Source organism: Pinus tabuliformis, chromosome 5_1, assembly GCF_031772625.1.
Source record: "Pinus tabuliformis cultivar Carrire ecotype Pingquan chromosome 5_1, CPIR1, whole genome shotgun sequence".
NCBI classification, from domain to species: Eukaryota; Viridiplantae; Streptophyta; class Pinopsida; order Pinales; family Pinaceae; genus Pinus; species Pinus tabuliformis.
In genome coordinates, this window is record NC_142305.1 from 169,630,528 (window position 1) to 169,652,717 (window position 22,190).

General features: G+C 41.4%; 1 pseudogene; it reads right to left on the reverse strand.

Annotated features, from left to right (window-relative positions):
* LOC149163966 (sucrose synthase 4 pseudogene) overlaps positions 1-21,988 on the reverse strand; it is an 86,686-nt pseudogene extending 64,698 nt beyond the window's left edge.
* Between the last annotated feature and the right edge of the window lie 202 nt (positions 21,989-22,190).

Sequence of the window (22,190 nt, forward strand, 5' to 3'; positions counted from 1 at the left end):
GGCTATGAAATATATGGATATTGATTGAGTTGCTCAGAGGATGAACAACACTTTCAGTAGGGGGTGATGATGAGCCTCATCATTGGGTAACTATATGGACCTTAATTCACCTCCTAACTTAGTCAAATCAACTCTTCTCACAATTTATTACATGTTTTGATTATATTTTGTTTAATGTGAATTGAATGCGGGTTTGTGAGAGGAAAATAGGGAATTTTGGCAAGATTAAAGGATGGAACGTGAATGGGGAAAGGAAGAGAGATTGTAGGAGGTAAATCATCCTCATTTACTCCTCCCTCATTCAAATATTCCTCCATCAATCACACTAGCTCAGAGTACAAGTAGCCAAGTCATGAAGATCAAAAGGTAGTTGAGCAAGTGATCCTAGACCCTTGAACATAGGAATTTTCACTATATTGGCCATATTAAATTGCGTAGGTGGAGGTGGAGGTGGAGTGGATAGATGGGGAATCCCAGACGTACCCTGATTTCCTAACTGTGACGCTCCTACAGATGTACTAGGGTTACTCCTTTCTTCGTCACTATCTGAATCACCTAATAGAGGACTGTAACCGGTTTTAGATCCGTATATTTTCCCACTTCATGTAGTCCCAAGTTGGCTTTTCTTAAACATAAATTCTCTCACATACACCCTTTTCGCACAATAACATTTTAATCCAGAGCTTTAATGAGTTAAAATACTTACCTCGTGGAAATTTAAAGAATATTCACTCAAATTCATTATACGATATTGACATGTCAATTGCGATCTTTGTGATGAATCCTCTAGGAATGTTATCGATCCAGAAGTATACAACTCTTGCGATCTCAATATCAATCTCTTTAATCTTCTTTCCTAATTCTGGGGTCCAAACAAGATTATTTTCATTCTTCTAGCGAGGCTGACTATAAAATAATTTTGTAAGCCACTACTACAATTTTTCAATGAAAGAACATAAAAATATATCGTGTTATTCTGTGTAAAGGTACGTCTCTATCCAGGCTTCTATCGACAAGCACAGATTTCTATTTTCCTGTACTAAAAACTCGTGATCCTTTCGCACAACCCAATTATGAATTTCCTTCTTAGTCGGATGGCACATCCACATCCCTCAAATAGATCCTGGTCCTGGAAACAAAACAATTTGTTGGCTTCAGGGGCTTAGACCCAGGTTCAAAGTTAGGCTTCCCGAATAATGAAAACTGTATATTACTGGCCCTTTCGGAAATGACCTGCACAGGGCAAATTGCAGTCTCACCCGAGGTAATATGGGGGGATGCTAGAACCAAGTTTCTACACCTAGAGTGGTATGAGTTTGGATGTAGGGTTCCTTCCTATCCAGGGCTCAATCCAACCTTCGCGAACCAGTCACTTTTATAAACACAATTGTAACAATTTCCTTACTTTACCAAATCTATAAATTGTTCTTAACTACTTCAGCATGCCTTATTCAATTTAAGAAACACATTCAGATCTTCTCGATGAAATTATAGATGAGATAAGCTATAGCGAACATAAGAATACATAAATACATAAACTGTAAATTAGATAGAAGAACACAAATATGCTTGAAAAGTCTCTTTTATTACTTCAGTTCTTCAATAATATGGTCTTTTTACCCTACACACACAGTTGCAGATTTACCAAGTCTCCACACACATAGCAACATGAGCCTTCCCCTTCACCCAAATATAAAATATTATAGAATCTAAAGATAGGTATCACTCATAGCATACTATCTTCTCTTTCCTTACACAAGCTAAGACATACCTTTATATACTTTTTCCTATTACAATTCCATGGTCTGCAAACCATGGGTGGAGATCAAAAAAATACTAAAACTAAGGGGATTTGACCTTTCTAAACCCCTTGACTCCTAATTACTTGCGTGTTGCATGCTCCACCCCTTAAAATGTGAAGGCTTTTAAAAAAAATAGTGAAAATTGGACCTAGGGACCCTGTCCCAACAATTAGCTTAACTTAATTCATCTACTGGTGCAGAGGAATAACCTTTTCACAAAACTCCAAAGGGGATAGAATTTCTAGGTAATAGTTCCTGCGACTGATCAAGGGTTATTTTTGTTCTACCTCTTTTAACTACAACCTTATTTTGAGGACTATAAAATATATCCAATGTAGGGATTTCCTCATTCTTGAGGATGACCTCGAAAGTAGGAAAATCTAGAATGAATTCAATGTATTTCTTCTCATGCATAAAATATTTGGGATCTGTAATATTCATGATCCCTGTATCTTGCCCAGTACTCCTAAGAGTACTTTGAATATTGTCCTAATGTTAAGAAGTATTTATTTGAGCACCTATGAACTCCACTTTAGTCTGTGAATTAATAATCATATCAAATTTGTTCCAGGATTCATTCAATTTAGGATCACTAACAAATCCTTCTCCTTGTGAATTAGAAGATCCTATAACACCTTTTTGTTGTCTCTAGGGACGAAGTACTGAATGAGAGGAAATCTTAGACTGATTTTCCTCAATAAGCTCTCTCGAAAATGGAAATTTCTAAGGAGACACCTATAGAAAATCTATAGGAACAATTACTAACCTGGAAGTTCTAAACTAAGTAAATTAGGTTTTCTCCACCACTATCAACTGTTAATTTACCCAATTTAACAATGTAACATAATATCAAGCCCAAGAAAACATGTCATCAAATTTAGCTTCTTCATGAACGAATTGTTTAATCCCTTATGAGGTAGTGAAATTTTTAACAATTGAAATTGGGTCATATTGTATATTGGGTATGGTTGCTAATTTGAGAGCTCGGATGGCTAGCCTTTCTTTCTTTGCATGGCGATAGTTGGATAATGAAAGTATGCCAAATTTAATGGGAAAAATAGGTTGTTCTTTATTATTCGATTCTCTTAGAACTTCGGTAATTTCGTAGCCTACGGTATGATAGCCCACTTCTCTACATATTAATTTATCAGGAATAAATAAAGGAAAAACATGGGGGTGTGCCAAATTGTCCCAAAATCGAGTACAAGTAAATAACTCCTTCCTCAACAAATTTCCAACCCTGGCGAGATGATCCATGGCCTCTTGTGACATTCTTGGTGACTAGGATGAAAACATAATTTCATATATATGAATCATGGCCCTATGGAAAGTATGATAGAAGTGGTCGAAATATTTTGTTTCCCATAAAATGTCATGATAAATATGAATGGGTTTAGGATCCTGGATGGTCATTTCCATCCCATTGTAGGAAAATCCATAGAAAAACATAGGGAATCCATTATGTAAGAAGACATATAGAAGGGAGGAAGCTTATCCTCAAAAAAACTCTTAGCATGTTGAAAACCTAAAATATGGTTGTCTAAGCTATCAAAGAGAATAGTAGCCCAATCAAAAATAAAACCCTCAAAATGTCAATCAGAAAACGGTACCCATTGTTATAACATCATTCAACACTCATGTAGTTATGATGCTCTTATATGGCCTTGGGCAGTCCTTTCCCATTCAGACTTGATCACTTATTAAAAAAAAAAAAACTCCATACGCAACCCTACCCTTATAAAAAGTGCATTTACACATGGGTACCATAATAGCGAACCCACATACATAATTTAGAATATGAAAAAAATAAAACATTTTTTATTTGTCGGGGGGGTTACAGGTTTCACTGAAATCCCACCTACAGGAGCCCGTGGCCTAACTAAATCAAATGGTTTATATTGGTATTTATACACATCATGGGAAGGCCTAAAATATAGAAAGAGATAGGACATCGAAATTATAGTCCCTTTTTCCCTACATTAAGTCTGATTTTCCTTGTTCCTCCTGCACTCCAATTCATAGAAAACCCTTGTTTCCTTGTAGGGATGTTCATATTCCATTATATGACATCCGTTTGCGGATGTTGAGAGGTGATCTTTGAGGCTTGGGCTAGACAAGATCATGTATTTCGAGTGGAGGAAGTGAAATATGAGTGTTGGATTGTTCGTCAGTGCATACAGATGAGTGATGAGGAGCCTCGGGTGTTTGAAAAATTTCCTGATCGGAAGTGAGACCGACCTCAAGAGAGTGAGGGCCTAACATAACCATTAGCTCAGGCTGAAGTTCCTTGATAGTCTGGGGGGATTTTACTTCGTCGATAGATAAATCATCATAGACTAGTGGCTTAGACAGATCAACAACGAGTGAATCAACATTGTTGTTGTGGGGAAAAATGCCTATGTAGGACGATCCTATCCACCTAAGGTGTGACAGTGCCTTAGCAACAAACAGAGACAGCTATTCTAGTATTCTTCCTTTATGAATTAAGAATGAAGAGAGGTGGATGGACTAACCGGTGTCTTCCGTTTGTCCCTCGATCCGGTTTCTCTTCTCTTTGAGAGTTCCCAGCTACTTTCCTTCTCGCTCGCCCAGCTTCAACAGGTCTCTGCAAGATCACAAGAAGAGAACACTATACAAAGACATAGATTCATATTCATAACTAGTTCAGGATTAGAAATAAACTAAACATACTAATGCAATCATACATCAAAGATACATCAGTATATAGGAGAAACCAAGATAGCTTTATTGATGAATAACAAGGTTCAGGAAGAGATATAACCAAGAAGGCTCCAATCCAGCATCTCCTTCCCAGCAAATGGAATTCCTATCTTCACCTCCCTTCAAAGCATTAAGCACCCAATGATTCCAGTCTCAAACCAACAACAATTCTTTGCAATAATAAAATTCCAGCCTCTAGATCTCATGGAGGAGAGATCCATATATAGATGTTTGGAGAGAGGATGAGTCAGCTTGAGATCTGACTAGTGTCCTCTCCCTATGTCAGTTCTTTCTTCCACTTGGAGGTTCTTGCTTCCACTTGGAGACTAAGAGCCTCTTACTCATCACTAGTCGAATTCATTGAGGCAAGTGTCATTGGAGAAGATTCTGGAAGCTTCCAGGGTCTTTCCACCTTGTTGAATGAACTTGCCATTTGTCACTTTCCTGCTCAGCGCACCCTGGTAGTGCTTCTACCTGCGTTGCAGTGTAGGTAGCCAGTGTTGACTTTGCATTTCACCGCAGACAGCTAGTGGAGCCACTGAATTGATCCTGAATTGACTTGTTTTTGAGCAGTTTCTGGTGGAGAACTTCTGTGAATTGCTGTGGTTTGTTAGCCTTATTCCTCTAGGGGTAGGAACAACATGTTTAGGGACTTTGGATCCTTTAGATTATGGACATTTCATGCTCAATGTTGTAAGGCACAAAAATGTCTATAACAGTTGCCCCCTAAAGTATGAGGCTGTTTATCGGGTGAAATGCTTTATCAGGAGGATCCGAAGTTCATCCAATGCTGGGAGGAGACCTGTAATAAGATACAATACAATACATTATTTTTCATACTGCTTTCATGATCTAGCTGAGGCGGGCATTCCCATGCTCAGCTTTATAAATTCATTTTTCTGTACATAGAACAGACAATCGTCTGATGGTAGACTGATAATTTTGATGAAATTATCATCCTTTGGGTAGGATGATTATCTGCTGCAATGATGTACATGTCAATGTCTTTATCTTTTTTGAATATATATCGCAGCCCGGATGGATGAAACTAGATCCAGGTCTTCAAACTCATTCGATCTTCACTCTAAGTACAAGTCGATCCATGTGAGAAATGTTCTGAAGTCGAACATGGAAAGACATCGCTTGATTACCGGTCAATGAGGTAAACCGTTAACAAGCGCGAGAGGAATCACCGATAATGATAATGACCCTCAAGGTACTGCAGTACAATTCACGTGGTGTGAATAAGGGACTTGGCGTTGAACACCACGCAAAATCTTTCGGTCGAAGGTCATTGATGTATACCTGTCGCCGGAAGTGAGAAACTTGCCATTGAGGCATGCAAGCTTCAAAATACTGAAGGGGGTGTTCCTAGATCAACTTCTTGGATAATGAGCTGATGTCGACAAGAAGCGATCCATCAAAGGATGGCCTTAATGAATCCCACATCGATGACATGGAATGGAGCTAATGATTTTGATGGAGGTGAAAACGATCTGTGATATATGATTCAGGGTGGCGGTCATGAAAGGATGAAGGATAATTTACAGCAGTGGATGGGACACGGTTGACTTTTCTGAATGACTTCTCTTGAACATATGGTGACACTGATGCGATGGATCGGTAGCATTACCCCAAATATGGATGGTATGGCGAGACCATGGTGATGTGACCGGTGAATGAAACAACCCAACCCAATTGTGGTACGGAGGAAAAGTGTCATGTTCAAGAGCGACTTGCTACCATCAAAGTTTTCTTGAGTTTCTCCCAATTTTCCCCAGTCATTGCTGACCAGTACCTCTTTATTTTTGTCAAGCTTGAGGAGGATAACATATGCTTGTTCTATAACTTGCCCTTCGGGCAAGCCCATCGCTATGTTTTAACGAGCCTAGCGATAGTGAAACTCGTTCTCGTCTAAAGACAAGTTTGTCGCTATTTAATGATTTTAACGAGTCTAACGACAAAGATAACTCGGTCCTTTTCATTTTTAGAGAGTCTGAAAAGGTACATAAAGTTAACTCCAAAAGTCCTTTTTCGTCATCTAATCCCTTAAGTTCGAAAAAGTATAAAACAATACAGAAGGGATGAGTTTTCGCTAGTTTTAACGAGCCGAACAAAACAAGCGCTCAATCTTTTTGTGCAATAATCCCTCAGGTCCAAAAAGATTAAAATCTAGAGGAGGGATAGCACTTCCTGTCCCTTTAACAAGCTGGAAGGCCAAGGACTCGGCAATATTTTCATATTTTACGAGTCAGATGAAAAGAGCTTAAAGAAGACTCGTCTTTTGAGGAACGAGTGATAAAATGGGTTAGCAGCTAATTCCAGGTATAGGTTGGAATTTTCCAATCACGGCAGTGTCACAAGGATGGCTAGTGAAATCACTCTTCGCAGCTGTTCCTCAAAATAGGTAAACAATCAAATGGAGGTGAATGATCGGCCAATGAAAAGTGGAGGTGATGATGCAAACACGACCAAGGCTTTAACGGCTGATAATTTACGTTCACAGTTGTTATTTACCGGGTAGTTCATTTTTTTAACGAGCTTAAACGCGGATTGAAACACTTGCTCGATCTTATGTTTATTTTTTAACGAGCATGAACTATGTGCTAAAACTGCTCGGATCTTGCGCTTATTTTTTAACGAGCATGAACTGTGTGCTAAAACTGCTCGATTATCCAGTCATATGATAAGAATGTCTCATGTAAGATTCCATTTTTTATGGAGATTGCGCCTTACCAAAGCTATGCCCCGCATCCTTTCGTTATGCAAGTTTGGAAACGACTAATCCTACGAGTTTAAAGGGTTAGACATACAGGTTTAAAGGGAGGACCTAAAAATTTAAAAAAAAATAGCCGCCCCTTGTTTGCACTCCAAAAAGTTTGCATGCCCCCAGGCATAAAGTACGATTTCAAGGTTACCTCTACTTCTCTTCCGCCAAAACAATTGTTTTACCGAGAGAGGCTTACCTCTTTCAGGTCACCCAAAGATTGCTCCATTCGCAGCCACGAATAAAACACTTCCTCGGCAATGTCTACCGAAATAGACAAAGGTGAGCGACGATGCCCGCCAACTCACATAACTTTGACAAAAGAATCTTATTCTAGAACAACCCCTCTTCCGTGCCGGACAGGGTACGGACTAGTCATATTCTCCCGCGGAAACCTACCCTATACCCAAAGTTTTCCTGCCGAAGCAGACCAGGACACATGCCCCCTGGGTTCCAGTCATATCATCCTGGATTACTCGCGCTCATCAGGAGGACGGACCGTGGGTTGAGACATTTCTTGCATGAAGAGACCATTTAGGGATGGTACATGACTATTTGCGATGCGTGATCCGGGAAATGAAAGTTGGTCCACGAGCTTGACCACTCTTCCTTCGTGCGGAAAACACATTACTCTAAAGAGTGAGGAGACGATGGCTCCCATGCAATATATATAGTCTCATCCAAGGAGTAGGTTATAATCCAAGGGTCCTTAGACGACCATCACGTTCATTTGAACGGTCTTCCCTTTCAATGTCATGGGCACATTGGGGAGGATCCCTAAAGGTCGACTGGTTCCTTTATCGAAGCCTGATAGATTTCTCATTTCAGGCAAAAGCGCTGGCGAACCAAGTGCTTTCCAAGCAATAGAGGAAAGGATACTCACAGATGCCCCCTCATCAATGATTGTGCCAGCCATTACCACTCTGTATATTTGGACGATAATTCTGAATGCTATACTTGCTGGCAACCGGGGTCTGCCTAGTTGGTTCCAGTCGAAGGACACAACCAGGTTGCTTGGTGGTGGGACCAAATAGACGGCCGGGTATGACTCTGATGAAGTTCCTTCCTGCGATAAAGGAATGGGCAAATTGCCCCCTTGTTCGTCGGAGTCTGTGTTGATGCAGAGAATTTGGACGGTGTCGTCTTTATTCTCCTCTGTGATGGTATCATTCGAAGATAGAGCCTCTGAAGGCAAAATCGGGTCAACTGCCGCCTCAACCTTTTGACTTTCGTCAGGTATGGATTCAGACGGTTCATCTTCAATGATAGGTGCTTCGGCTGACCACCTGAGCGGGCCAGCCGGGTTCTCAACTAGTGAAGGACTTGGTAGGAGTTTTTGATATCCAGGAGGAAGTTGCGCTCGTAAAATCGGGCGATCTTCCAAAACTCTTTTAGCCTCGTCTAAGAAGGGACAACGCTGGATGGCATGGTTGCCTTCACATAGTTTGCAGGGAAATCTAGCTTTCCCTCTCTGTCCTGTGGCTTCACTTTCACTAGTTGACGGTGTGCTGTCAACATGGCTATCAGAGGTTGACGCCACCGAATTGTGCAAATGGGGAGACCAGTCCCTTAGTATCCGAGGGATGCAAGGACAATCTCTGTGGAAGTGGTCTCCCTTGCATATGACACATGGTGATTTAGGCCTGGTCAGTGCTGTGTGTGGATTTTTGTCAGACGACACTTGTTTGCCCCTAGTCGCTTCTGGCTCCTTCTTCTTCTTCTCTTTCTTCTTCTTTTCCTTCTTCTCCTTAGGAACTTGGTTTTTTGTTCTACCAGTTCCGTCAAGCGAAGAGGAAGGAGGAGAGGAAGATGAAGTAGAAGGCTGGTGGGTAACTCTGGTCTGGTCTAACTGTTGATTCGACTGTTCAGGAATGGTGGTGTTCTGAACGACACTAGTTGAAAAGAGCCAGACCGACAAGCCAACTGTCAGTCCTGGAAGCGACAATGTGGCCATATGGGGCACACCAACATCTCCCCAAGAGGAGAAGGGACTAGGATTTCCACCAAGGGGAATTCCTTGGTTGGTGGGCTCCATTTTTTCAACCTAAAGATCAACGCAGGAATAAAGGGTGATTGTTTCGTTTAAAATAAATTTTTAACGATGCTTAGACACAACTTGCTTTTTCAATTTTAAAGAGTCGAGAAAAAGCTAAAGATGACTCTAGTCTCCTTCGATGTTTTAACGAGCCCGAACTGACAAATGCTCGGATGGATTTTTTCCGTTATAGAGTCTGAAAAAGGCCAAAAGGAACTGCTCTGGAGTTCTAGGCAGAGGGTGTGCCAAACTTTTCGCAAAATCGCAGAATACTTTTTAGGGTACGGGCGGTCGATCTTCCTGAATGCTGTGTTCAGTGCATTGCGATCAGTAGGGCGGCCGACACGGCTTCCTAAGGATAAAGGTTATATTCCTATAGGGGTCTCCCAATATATACGCGACGGTATGTGGGAGCACAATCCATACTGGCGCTATCGTCCCTCAGGAGGAATCACCCACCTTCAACGAGATCGACAGTCACCAGGCTTTACGACGCCGAAACACGTCTCTAGCCTAGACCTCTATGTTGTGCGTTATGTTGCAAAGCGTTGTTAAGTTCATTCAATTTATTTTAAGTTGATCTTTTTAGAAGTTTTCCTTTCTGGATCACCACAAGATGTATGATACAATTCCTAAATGCAGTCTAAAGATGATAAGCAAGCTTTATATCTTTTCAACTATGAAAATCCTAGCTACTAAGGGAAAAGAAAGACACCATCTTTTCTCAAAGAGCGATCAGCACACTCTAATGCACTTTTCCTAAATCAATCATGCAAACTATCAAGATGCAAATGCACAATGCAGGTGTTTGTTTTCCGCTTTCTTAGTATTGATGCCTACAAAGAAAGCTTTTTGTATAACTTTGAATTTGCTTTTAAATGACAAATACAAACAAGTTTACTTTTTTGAAATCAGAAAGAGTAGAAGAGAATACAACACTTTACGACTTTCAAAATGAACACTTGTTTCGACACTTAAAAGAGACAAACTCAAACCAAAAGCAAAAGTAAATGTATAATCAACTGTAAACAGCCAGTGAACTCTCTCCTAAGATCACAATCAACAGATCTGAATCAAGGGCTACAGGATGATTATTTCACTCTTGCAAAGGAAAACTGTAAATGACGCCACAAACACATAAAAACACTCACAGTCATTTTGTACAAAAGGAGGAAGAATTTAAGCAGAGAAAAGGAGTTATCAGACTGGTACCTATGCTGGTTACAGGCTGCAAAAACAGAGATCAAAACAAGGCAAAACAGAGCAGAGAACCCCAGCTGCACAAGGCCTAACTGGATCAGCGCAACCTCAACACAGGGGTTTTGACATTCAGCGTAGGTGGCCTTCACGGGACCTACGTTGAAATGCAGAACCTCTTCCCAGGGTCTGCGCTGAAGGAGAAACGAGAGTTTCTCACTGGGTTCTGGGTCACAGTTTGCTGATTAATCTACAGTTTCAGGCCAAATAAAAGCAACAAGCAAGGTACAATCAAAGGGATGCTTTGAGGGAGTACTAAGATCTATCACAAAGGATCATCAAATCATTTGTGAGTCCATTGTTCAGATCATAGACAAATCCAGTGATTAGATCAAAGCAGCAACTGTCTACTTTGCATCTGAGAAGAGCAGATGCAGTTCGATTGTTGCTGTTGAGTCTATGAAACAAACAATGATAGAGACACAAATAAAATGACTAAACAGATCTCCCTAGTGGAGTCACCAATTTTTTGTGGGGAAAAATGCCTATGCAGGACGATCCTATCCACCTAAGGTGTGACAGTGCCTTAGCAACAAACAGAGACAACTATTCTAGTATTCTTCCTTTATGAATTAAGAATGAAGAGAGGTGGATGGACTAACTGGTGTCTTCCGTTTGTCCCTCAATCCGGTTTCTCTTCTCTTTGAGAGTTCCCAGCTACTTTCCTTCTCGCTCGCCCAGCTTCAACAGGTCTCTGCAAGATCACAAGAAGAGAACACTATACAAAGACATAGATTCATATTCATAACTAGTTCAAGATTAGAAATAAACTAAACATACTAATGCAATCATACATCAAAGATACATCAGTATATAGGAGAAACCAAGATAGCTTTATTGATGAATAACAAGGTTCAGGAAGAGATACAACCAAGAAGGCTCCAATCCAGCATCTCCTTCCCAGCAAATGGAATTCCTATCTTCACCTCCCTTCAAAGCATTAAGCACCCAATGATTCCAGTCTCAAACCAACAAAAATTCTTTGCAATAATAAAATTCCAGCCTCTAGATCTCATGGAGGAGAGATCCATATATAGATGTTTGGAGAGAGGATGAGTCAGCTTGAGATCTGACTAGTGTCCTCTCCCTCTGTCAGTTCTTGCTTCCACTTGGAGGTTCTTGCTTCCACTTGGAGACTAAGAGCCTCTTACTCATCACTAGTCGAATTCATTGAGGCAAGTGTCATTGGAGAAGATTCTGGAAGCTTCCAAGGTCTTTCCACCTTGTTGAATGAACTTGCCATTTTTCACTTTCCCACTCAGCGCACCCTGGTAGTGCTTCTACCTGCGTTGCAGTGCAGGTAGCCAGTGTTGACTTTGCATTTCAGCGCAGACAGCTAGTGGAGCCACTGAATTGATCCTGAATTGACTTGTTTTTGAGCAGTTTCTGGTGGAGAACTTCTGTGAATTGTTGTGGTTTGTTAGCCTTGTTCCTCTAGGGGTAGGAACAACATGTTTAAGGACTTTGGATCCTTTAGATTATGGACATTTCATGCTCAATGCTGTAAGGCACAAAAATGTCTATAACAATCGTGATCGTATGGTGAGGTAAAGAGATCATGACAGCCAACATCAGAAAACTCAGGATGTTAGTCGGCATCCCCATGATTTGATGAATCACACAGAGGGGTGGATGAGAAGAAAGGATGTTCAGCCTATGCATTTTTGCAAAAAGCAGATGAAGCATCAAGTGGATTTGCAATGAATGATTGGTCCTCTCCATTCTCGAGTGATGGGTTGACATATGGTGTGGCCTACGAACGATCAACAATGGGTGCATCTGTGGATGGAGGTACACATGAAAAATTAGGGATGACAAGATCATCAAGGATGTTAGGAAAAAAACGGAGGGGGGACGGATAGACATGGATGGTCCTTTGTTGTCAGTGGATGTTCAAGCTCCCTGTCATGCTCTTCATGAATGCCAGTGCATGTTGGTTGTGAAATACCAAATCTGTCAATGCATCGATCCTCGTTCAAAACAAGTGTAGAGTCTGGAAAGGAAGAACACAAGACAATGTCATATGGAGGATGATCAGAATACAAAGATGGAGGTTAAGGTACACAATACATATGACAAGGTATGGGAGTCAGAATCAAGTCCATGCGAAAATTAGAAGGAGTGATGTCGGGAGGAATTAACAATTCAACAAATATGTGTTCATGCTCTCCCACATCACTCTCTGATGGTGGAGATGTTTGATCAGGGGATGATGGATAGTCACTTGTGATAGCAACAGTGTCTGTCTGTGATTTCGTAGCTCCATCATCGAAGTATGCTGAGCAGGGTTTGAGCTTGAACTTCTTCTTGGGATGGATTGACTTGTTAATAAAGTAGTCGAATCTATCCCAAATATAAGGAAATTTCATCCGACTCTTTGGAGCTTGAAACTACAAATCATGGAAGTGCTGCCAAAAATCCATAGGTGATTCATGTGGAGCCTTCTGTTGTTGTAACAGTTTTTGGTCAAGATGCTCTGGATAAAAATGATAGAGAATGTCTTCAATGCGATCACAGAAGTGCTAAAGTGAGTGAAAGTTGTCATCCAGTAGGCTACATAGCCACTGATGTGGAGATTCGCGAAGTGTGTATGCAAGCAGCAAACAGGTCTGTTTGTCAGATTATCCATCATCCTCGTGAGGCAAGGCAAGGAATTCATGTAAGAACTTAGGCTAGGCCATTTCATCTTCACCATCATATGTGTATGTGGACAAGATGATCCAGGTGGATGTTGGTGGCCACCCACCTATCCTGCTTGGACCCCCACAATTGTCTCTTTCAATTTTTGAGTTTCCTTATTTGTAGCACAGTTTACTATTTTTAGCAGTTTTTTGGGTCCTGAACTTCTGGAGTTATTTTGAGGCCCTAAACGACGTTTTTTGGGAAAGCTAAAAGAAACATGGGTCCATGGACCGATGTTTCTCATCCAAAAGATGTAATCCTCAAATAGATCTTTCTAACGAGGTATAGTATGCGTCAAATGGAGATCGTATGCCAAAGTTACGACCTTGGGAAGTTGATGTACCGATTTATCCAAAATAGGGCCCACAGTTTCGTGTTTCATCTCCTAGGGTTAGGTTTTTGGATGTTTATGGTTTTCCATCATTTCTCAACAATAAATAGGCCTTCAAGCCTCATTGTAACACAGTTTAGAGGCATGTAGCAACGACATCTCTCCTCAGAGGTAAGCTACCATCACCCTAGCTAGTTTATTTCCATTTCTATTTGTACGCATATTTCAATATTTTACATTAATGAAATGAAGTATTATTTCTGTAGCATCTCTATATTTATGGTTATCTCGTAATTTTTTGTGTTCCTGTTTCAAATCTGGATCAGTGGTATCAGAGCGGTCTTCTCTTTCTCTATTTTTCTTTGCATGTCCCCAATGAGGTCAGGAAATAAGGAGTTAGGGCTTCAACTAGTTAAACCTTTGCAAGACCAACCTCGCCAATCCTGATGGCCTCCCATGGCGGATGAAAAGAAATATGAGGGGGCAGGAGATCCTATCAAAATCTTGCTCGAAGAATCCCTCGAGCGATAAAAGAATGTGATGATGGAAAACTTTGCCCAAATCCTTCAGTGGATATCCAGAGGTGACGCATCTGCTTCCAATAGCTACTCTAGAAACACTGCACCCTTTAAGGTACAAGTTAACTTTGAAATCCCCATATTCGAGGTTCAGATAGACGCAGATGCCATAGATAAATGGTTAAATCAGCTAGAAGGTTATTTTTCTGTTCATGATTTTTCCAACCGTGAAAAGATCACTTTTTCACTTCTCAAAGCATCCCCCCACGTCAAGTACTGGTGGGAAACCTACGGTGAGCAGAAGGATGAAAGTACGGGCTCACTGTTTTTAGTTGCACCCACTTGAAGTTCATTTCGGGATGCCATCAAGGAGAAGTACTACCCTGTCAAGAACTATGAGGACAAATACATAAAGTGGAACACGCTGCTGTAAGGAAGGGAGCAAGATATGTTGGAGTTCACTAACATTTTTCATACCCTTAACACAAAGTTGGGTATCAAGGATTCTAAGCTGCATTTGGTACTCAAATGTCGCGACTGCCTACATACATACACACAGGACGAGATAGAGTTCTTGAACATATCCTCACTCGACACAACATACCGATACACTGTCAAGATCGAGCAAAAGTTTAAACAAAAGAAGCGAGACTTTGGATTTGCAAATCCGAAGAACAAAGGACAAAGTGAAAGCGGGGTGACCCAAGACATCCCGTCGAAGTCACCAGAATAGAACAACACCACGAAGTCAAAGAAGGACACAAGAAAGTGGTGTGAGTTCCAGAAGAGCCCCACTCATAACACAAGTGAGTGTCAGACCAAGCAGTCGCTGGTGGTCAAGTTGAAGGCCTCAGAAGTAGATGCATGTTCCGACCCTGAGTTAGAACCCGATAAGGGGAATGACAAAGGGAAGAAAATAATTGATGCAAAGCCTAGTGCCATTGTTGCGACCGCCAAGGTCCAGAAGAATGAGCCCGAAGATCCAGAGGAGGGGGAGCATCTTTTCCACTCACAAATGTGGGTGAAGGGTTCGCCGCTGCAATTCATTGTCGACAGTGGTAGCCAAAAGAATCTCATTTCAGCATAGGTCATGAAGTGGCTAGGGCTAGCAACCATACCACACCCACAACCGTACAACATCAAGTGGCTTCACCAAGGACAAGATCTCCGAGTCTGCTAGTAGTGCGGCCTTCCCTACAGCATCAAGCCCTTCATAGGTGAGGTATTGTGTGATGTTGTGTCGCTTGATGTTTGTGATGTATTATTAGGCCAACCATACTTGTGGAAGCAACATGCTATGTATGAATCAAGGCCTCGCACTATTATTATTTCTTTGTGTAATACATTATACAGGATATCAGAGGTAGCCCCACCTACCGCCACTTCTTTGATCTCTGCCAAAAAAGCTAGTAAGATCATCTCCTAGAATAGGAAATTTATTTTCTGTCTGGTTCACTCTCAAAGTAAGGGGGAGATCGTAGCCACATCCATGGCCCCTGAGAAGGGTTCCTCCATGTAGAAAAATCAGGTGGATATGGTCATGAAGGAAGACATAGACATCTTCTCCTCACTCATGGGGGTACTGTTGCACTGTCAGGTCAAGCATTCGTCTAATCTGACTTCTGAAGCACCTCTACCGAATGGGCTGATCTATCACCACTCCAATATGGAAAATGCCAAGTATAAGAAGTGACATGATCAACATCAAGTACCACACAAGTTTCAAGTGGGCGACAAAGTTTGGTTGCACCTGCAGAAAGAACGCCTTACAAGAGTCCATCAGAAGCTCTGACCACTCTGATATGGTCCTTACACCAATACCAAGGCTATGGGAAACAATTCTTTGGAGTACAACATTCCCCCATTCCTTCGCTTGCGCTAAGTGTTGAATGTGGACTGCCCTCGACCATGCTTCCCACCATTATTGGACACAGTAGAGGTTGCAAAACAGCTCAAAAGGGACAAAGTTTAGTAGAAGTTTCCTCATCTCATGGAGGAACTCAACGCAATGGGGACCATTGCTTCCTAAGGGGGGAGGAATGGTCCAGGTGGATGTTGGTGGCCAGCCACCTATCCAACTTGGATCCCCACAACTGTCTCTTTCAGTTTTTTAGTTTCCTTATTTGTAGCACAATTTACTATTTTTAGCAGTTTTTAGGGTCGTCAACTTTCAGAGCCGTTTTGAGGCCCTAAATGACTTTTTTTTTGGGAAATGTGGGAGTAGCATGGGTCCATGGACCGATGTTTCTCATCCCAAAGTTGTATTCCTTAGATATATCTTTCTAATGAGGTATTGTGCACGCCAAACGAAGATCGTATGCCAAAGTTACGATCTAAGGAGGTTGATGTACCAATTTACCCAAAACGGGGCCCACAGTTTGGCGTTTCATCTCCTAGGGTTAGGTTTTTGGATGTTTAGGGTTTTCCATTGTTTCTCAACAATAAATAGGCCTTTGAGTCTCATTGTAACACAGTTCAGGGGCATGTAGCCGCCACATTTCTCCTCAGAGATAAGTTACCATCGCCCGAGCTAGTTTATTTCCATTTCTATTTGTAAGCATATTTCAGTATTTTACAATAATGAGATGAAGTATTATTTCTGCTGAATCTTTGTATTTATGGTTATCTCTATAATTTGTTGTTTTCACGTTTAAAATATGGATCAGAAGATATCAAAGAACTCCCTCGTGATGGTGACAGATTCAGCATGTGAAAAACATCATGGAGGGAGCAGAGTGCAAGACTCCATGATAGATATGCAAAGGTTCAAATCGGGATGAGAGGACGCAGCTTGTCATCCAGCCCTCCTTCCAGCGCTAGAAATGTTGACGCTGCTGGACTCGCCAACATGTGAGCGGATCTCCCCAGTAAGAAGTCCCAATTAAACCTCAAACTATTTGGTGTAGGAGTCCCAACAGTGGGTCATATGGTAATAGCTTGACTGCGGTTTCGCACAAAGGCAAGTAAGATGTCCCTGTTGGTAGCAAGGGTGTGTGTTGGGAGCGAGATCCCCCAAGGGTAGTTTTGGGGCTAAAAGCCCATGTTTAAGTCAATTTTTTGTAATATTATTGTAAAGACTCCGCATTTTGTGGTCGCGGAGTGCGAAGGTGTTATGTTATACAAAGGGTAGTTCGCCCTTAGTTTTGTAAAGTAAATTCGGATGTAAGAGATCTACCCATGGTCCACGGACCATGGGATTATATAAAAGGAGCTATGCTCCAAGTACTTAGAGGCATCGAACATGTAAGAGAGTCATAGCTTTAGAGCAAGAAGTCTAAGTCTTGGGTTGTAGCGTAGGTAGAGGCTCTGCAGATGAGTGCGTAGAGGCCTAGGGTAGAAGTCCGCAGCTGAGTGCGCAGACCCCTGCAGTTGTGTGCATAGGGAGGACAAAGTCTGTAAACACTTGGAAAATATTAATAAAACGAGTTATTTTGCCATTTTTGTGTATTTGTTTTGTTGATGGGTTTGGATATTTTGTGTATGAATCTCCTTTATTATGCTTATATGATGCACAAATGAAAACAATTACATTGAATGGTTAAATCCAATTACGAATATTTGATTACGCGGTCATAACTTTAAGTATTCGGCAAGATAAGAAAGTCACTTAGGGTAACTGAGGAATCTACACAGCCCGTTGCCATAACAGCGCAAAAGTACTTGGGCCACAGGTTAGGATTGCGTGAAGGTCGATCGTATATTTTTACGAAGGTACTGAAAGCTAGAATAGAGGGTTTGTCTCACAAGCCTTAGAGTGAGATCACCCACACAAAGGTAGGGATAGGAGAGACCAAACGACATCACAACCTTCTCAGGGTGAAGAAACTTGGTTCCAACATCCCCCCATACTTCTTTGAGTCAGACTTCGGTCCGCGCTCTGCAGGCTGATGCCGAAAGGGCCAGTAGTGTAGGGATTTGTTTGGCTAAATACAGTTGAACCTAGGTCAGTGGTGGGCTCTAGTATTGTAGCAATAATGCTACAACTCCTGGAACTCCCTTCTTTAATTTTATCAACCCGGTAGTTCGTAACAAACTTGGAAGCGACGTTGCTGTATGCATAAGTACTAGCTCTTGCCGCAGCTGTCACTTGGTCAGCTGGCACAAGTCCGCTAGGAGCTTAAGCCAACTTCTATGAGTTCTTAGAAGAAGCTTTTTAATTGACAGATGAAAGCTAACTTGAAGGAAGCTAATCTAATTGCAAAAAGAAACTGAAAGCCAAAAAGAAACGCAAACCCTAGCAAACCCTAATTCTACCAGCTAGTCCTACTAACGCAAAGGAGAGCATGCAAACTACTGAAAGAGATGCCATTACTTCTATGAAGGTAAAATACATGTGTCTAGACTACCTCTATTTGAAGAAAACATCCTTTTGTATTTTTGATTAAGTTGTTGGAATTATCATGCATGTGCTTTTAACTATTTTTGACTGTGCAGAGGTGGATCAAGGAGGAGAAATGCTTGGAAGAGGTCGGGAAGGTTCAAAGAGGGTCTAAGGAGTCCCTAACACCCTTCCAAAGAGTCTCACAAAGTTTGGCTGCCAAGAAACCGTGTTTATGAGCTTCTACAGGAAGTCTGCAGGGGTTCTACAGGATGTTCAGGATTTCTACAGGATGTTCTGTAATTCTTCTACAGGATGTTTCGAAATGGGATTTTGGAGCATGGATGGAGGGAAAAAGATGGAGGAATGAGTATGGAGGTGAAATAGGGGTGTGAAGAGGTCTAGGACTTGGTGGATGAGGCTAAGGAGCGATTGGATTTGTTCAAGGATGGAGGAAGCGATGATGCACAAGAATGTAGGAATTAGGGCAAGGTGGGGAAAGTAGGGCAAATGAAGGGTACGAATCATGGACTAAGGGTTGGAGCAGATTATCTGATGGATTATGGGTAGATAGAGAAGGATAACAGGTGCTCTGCAAGTTATTTTTCGAATTTAACAAATGAAGACTTGGAAAATCAAGAACCTAATTACCTTGACCTAATCTGACCTAGATAATAGCAAAAGAAATGGAACAGAAGTTTATTTGCACAAAATCAGATGAACTAACTATGCAACTAAGCAATCATAACCCTAAGCATGCAGTCAAAACTGATATCAAGTTTGACAACTAAGAATCCAACACTAATACTTGCATGGTGAAGCAAAACAACGTTTTTGTGGGCAGCAAGGTCACCTTTGTCCCAACTCACGATCCCACTGAGGGAAAGGTAAGATCAGAGGTGCTTGAGCCCCTTTTTCCAAGGATCCTTTACGTTATTAATCTATCCAAATCAATCTAAACATGAAAATCTACTTTAATCATCAAAAGCAACCTAAGTAACACAACAAGTTTTAAATCTAAATAGCAGATTTTACTCTAAGAATGCAACAAAGACACATGAAAGTAAACAAAGGAGGTACTGGGTGCTTGAGATGGGCCCAACCCTAAGAGCTACAACCTCCTAAGAGAGATTTAGAGCTGGTGCAAAGCTGGATTCATCTTTATTGAGCAAGAAAAGAAGAGTTACATCAAAACTGTCCATAATGGAAACTTGAAAATGTGCTGAAAGCAAAGCTAATCTACTGCATAAAAATCAAACTACAAACTAGCTAACTTCTGCCTACAAAATGACTAACCATTGGCTACAAAATGACTAACCACTAGCTAACCAAAATGAGGCCCTAAGCCTTCTTATTTATACAAATTGAGGACCCAACAGTCCTCCTAAACTTTAGGGACTTGGCTGCCCAAAACTTGTAGTTAACAACATTCCTACTTGACTTGCTTGGATGCCCTTGTGCTAATTGATTTGGTGGCCCTTGAACTCCGAGCTGATGGTCGAGAATTCGAGGTAAGGGCCCATAAATGAAGGGGACACCTTCCTACAAATCCTCTCCCTTGTTCTCCCACGAATTTGGCTGCCAAGTGCTCATTAAAACCTTCAATTTTGTCTCCAAGTTGACCAAAGAGGCTATACAAAGCACCCATTAGACTTGTTGGCATAATGACTAACCCAATTCACTCTATTAGCATAAATATAATAAAAAACATGCAATAAACTAATGAGAATGGTGGATTAAGTTGAATTAGGAGGTTGAATGAGCCCAAATAATTATCCATTTTTGGGGCTCATCATCACCCCCCTACTGAAAGTGTTGCTCATCCTCTGAGCAACCAATCTATCTCCTCATTTTTGATGGCCTTGGTGGCCTCCTTGTCATGCCAAGCTTTTGAAGTGATGTCCTTTTCTCTGTCATGAAATCATGCTTTTCTCTTTGCTTCTTCCCACTGCCTGCTCCTTTTCCTAGTGAATTCTCAACCTTGGTATGATTGGCAAGTATATTCAATCTGATGGTGGCAATGGTGGTGAAAGGAGATGAAACCAGTGGAGGATGGAAGAAAAGAGTGGTTGCATGCCTCCTCAACAGACTTCTAGCTTCAAATACCTCTCCATAATTGATTCTGGCCTGCCCAAAGGCTTCTACAGGATGTTTTTGGTAAAAATACAGAACTTCCTGTAGAAAGTCCTATAGCTTCCTGTAGAAGGTTGAACCGTGACTAAATTGTGCCTGAACCCTGGAAAAAATGAGTGTTCATGGAGGGGGTGGATGTGAGGATGCCTGGAAAATTGGTAGGGACACTTTTGCTTGTGCTGGGAGGCCGTTTTCTGGCTTCCTGTAGAAACAATTCTCTGTCTTCCTGTAGAAACAGTCTGCTAACTTCCTGTAGAACCAGTTTTCTCTGATTTGCCTTGCTTGGCTGGGGTGCCTTCTCCTTGACCTGTGTTGTGGTTGCCTTGGGTGTGTCCCTACTTGTTTGGCCTTTTTCAATCTTCTCTACTCTCTTCTGCAATCCTTTTCCAAGGTGTTTGTGCCATTGTTCCTCCCACAGTTTTAGGCTTAGCAATTTGGTCCATTTCTCCTTTTCCTCTTTGTTTCTTCCTTCTTTTTCTTTCTTGCTTTTCCTCTTGCTTTCCTTGTGGCTTTTTTCAATTCGTTTATTGCATGTTGTACCATAGGCCTCATGAATCAACTGCGCCACCACAATAATTTCAGGTTTGATGTCCAATCCTTGATGTGTTGTTCTCAGCAACATTTCATTCTCCAATGCACAAACTTGATCAAGTATATACACAACCTGTCCACCAGTATCTGGCATTCCTAAAACAATTGCTTGGCCAAAATAACCCTGAGGTGAAAGAATCACAACATTAAAGACCATAGGAATCCTTCCTAGAAATGTTTCTAAAGTTGATGGATCAGGGGCCTGCAAAGTCTCCAAGAGAAAATGAATCATATCCAAGACATGTTCTGCATTGTCTCCCCATCCTTTTTCCAATCCCATTTCTTGTAATTTGTATTCAAACTTTGTATGTGGTGTATTCTTGGGGAACTTTTTAAGATATTCCACTGCCTTTACCAAGACTGAGCGTAGCTTGGAACTTTGTATTCTCTCATTCAGCATCAGCTTCTGGCCTCTGTAGCTATGTGCTCGAAGGAAATGCAGCAAGGGCTGCATGCTTTCTCTATCATGGAATAATCTTGAGGACAAATGCTGATTGAGAAATTGAACTCCACTACCAATGGAAGATGGCCGTGTTGGGTGAGGAAAAGATTCATTGAAGGGCTCAAGATCTAGCTTCAATGCATATTTATCCTTGACACTTTCATCGACAAGATGCTCCTTGAATTCCAAATATTCAGCCACAGAAAGTTCTTCAACAGCAAGTTCATCAACATTTGACACGGACATAATCCCATATACCAGACCTTGGCCGTACTGCAAGGACAATCTATGGTGGAAGAATGATGTCCTCCTGTGTCTTAACACATCTCCAAATAGCCCTTCTTTGAGCGTTTGAAGTTCATCATTCTCTCCCAATACCTCTGTTAGTCATCTAATAAATGATGAGGCTGCAAAATCTTCTTCCCTTGTGCTACATATCTCTCTTCAGGCTCCAAATTTAATGAAGAAAACTCGGGCTTTTCTGCTCTGGACGACTTTTCTATACTTTCCTGTAGGACGTCTTCCTGTAGAAACACCTGTACAGTGCCCCTGCACCTCTGTGTGAGCTTGATACACAACAAAATATCGAAGAC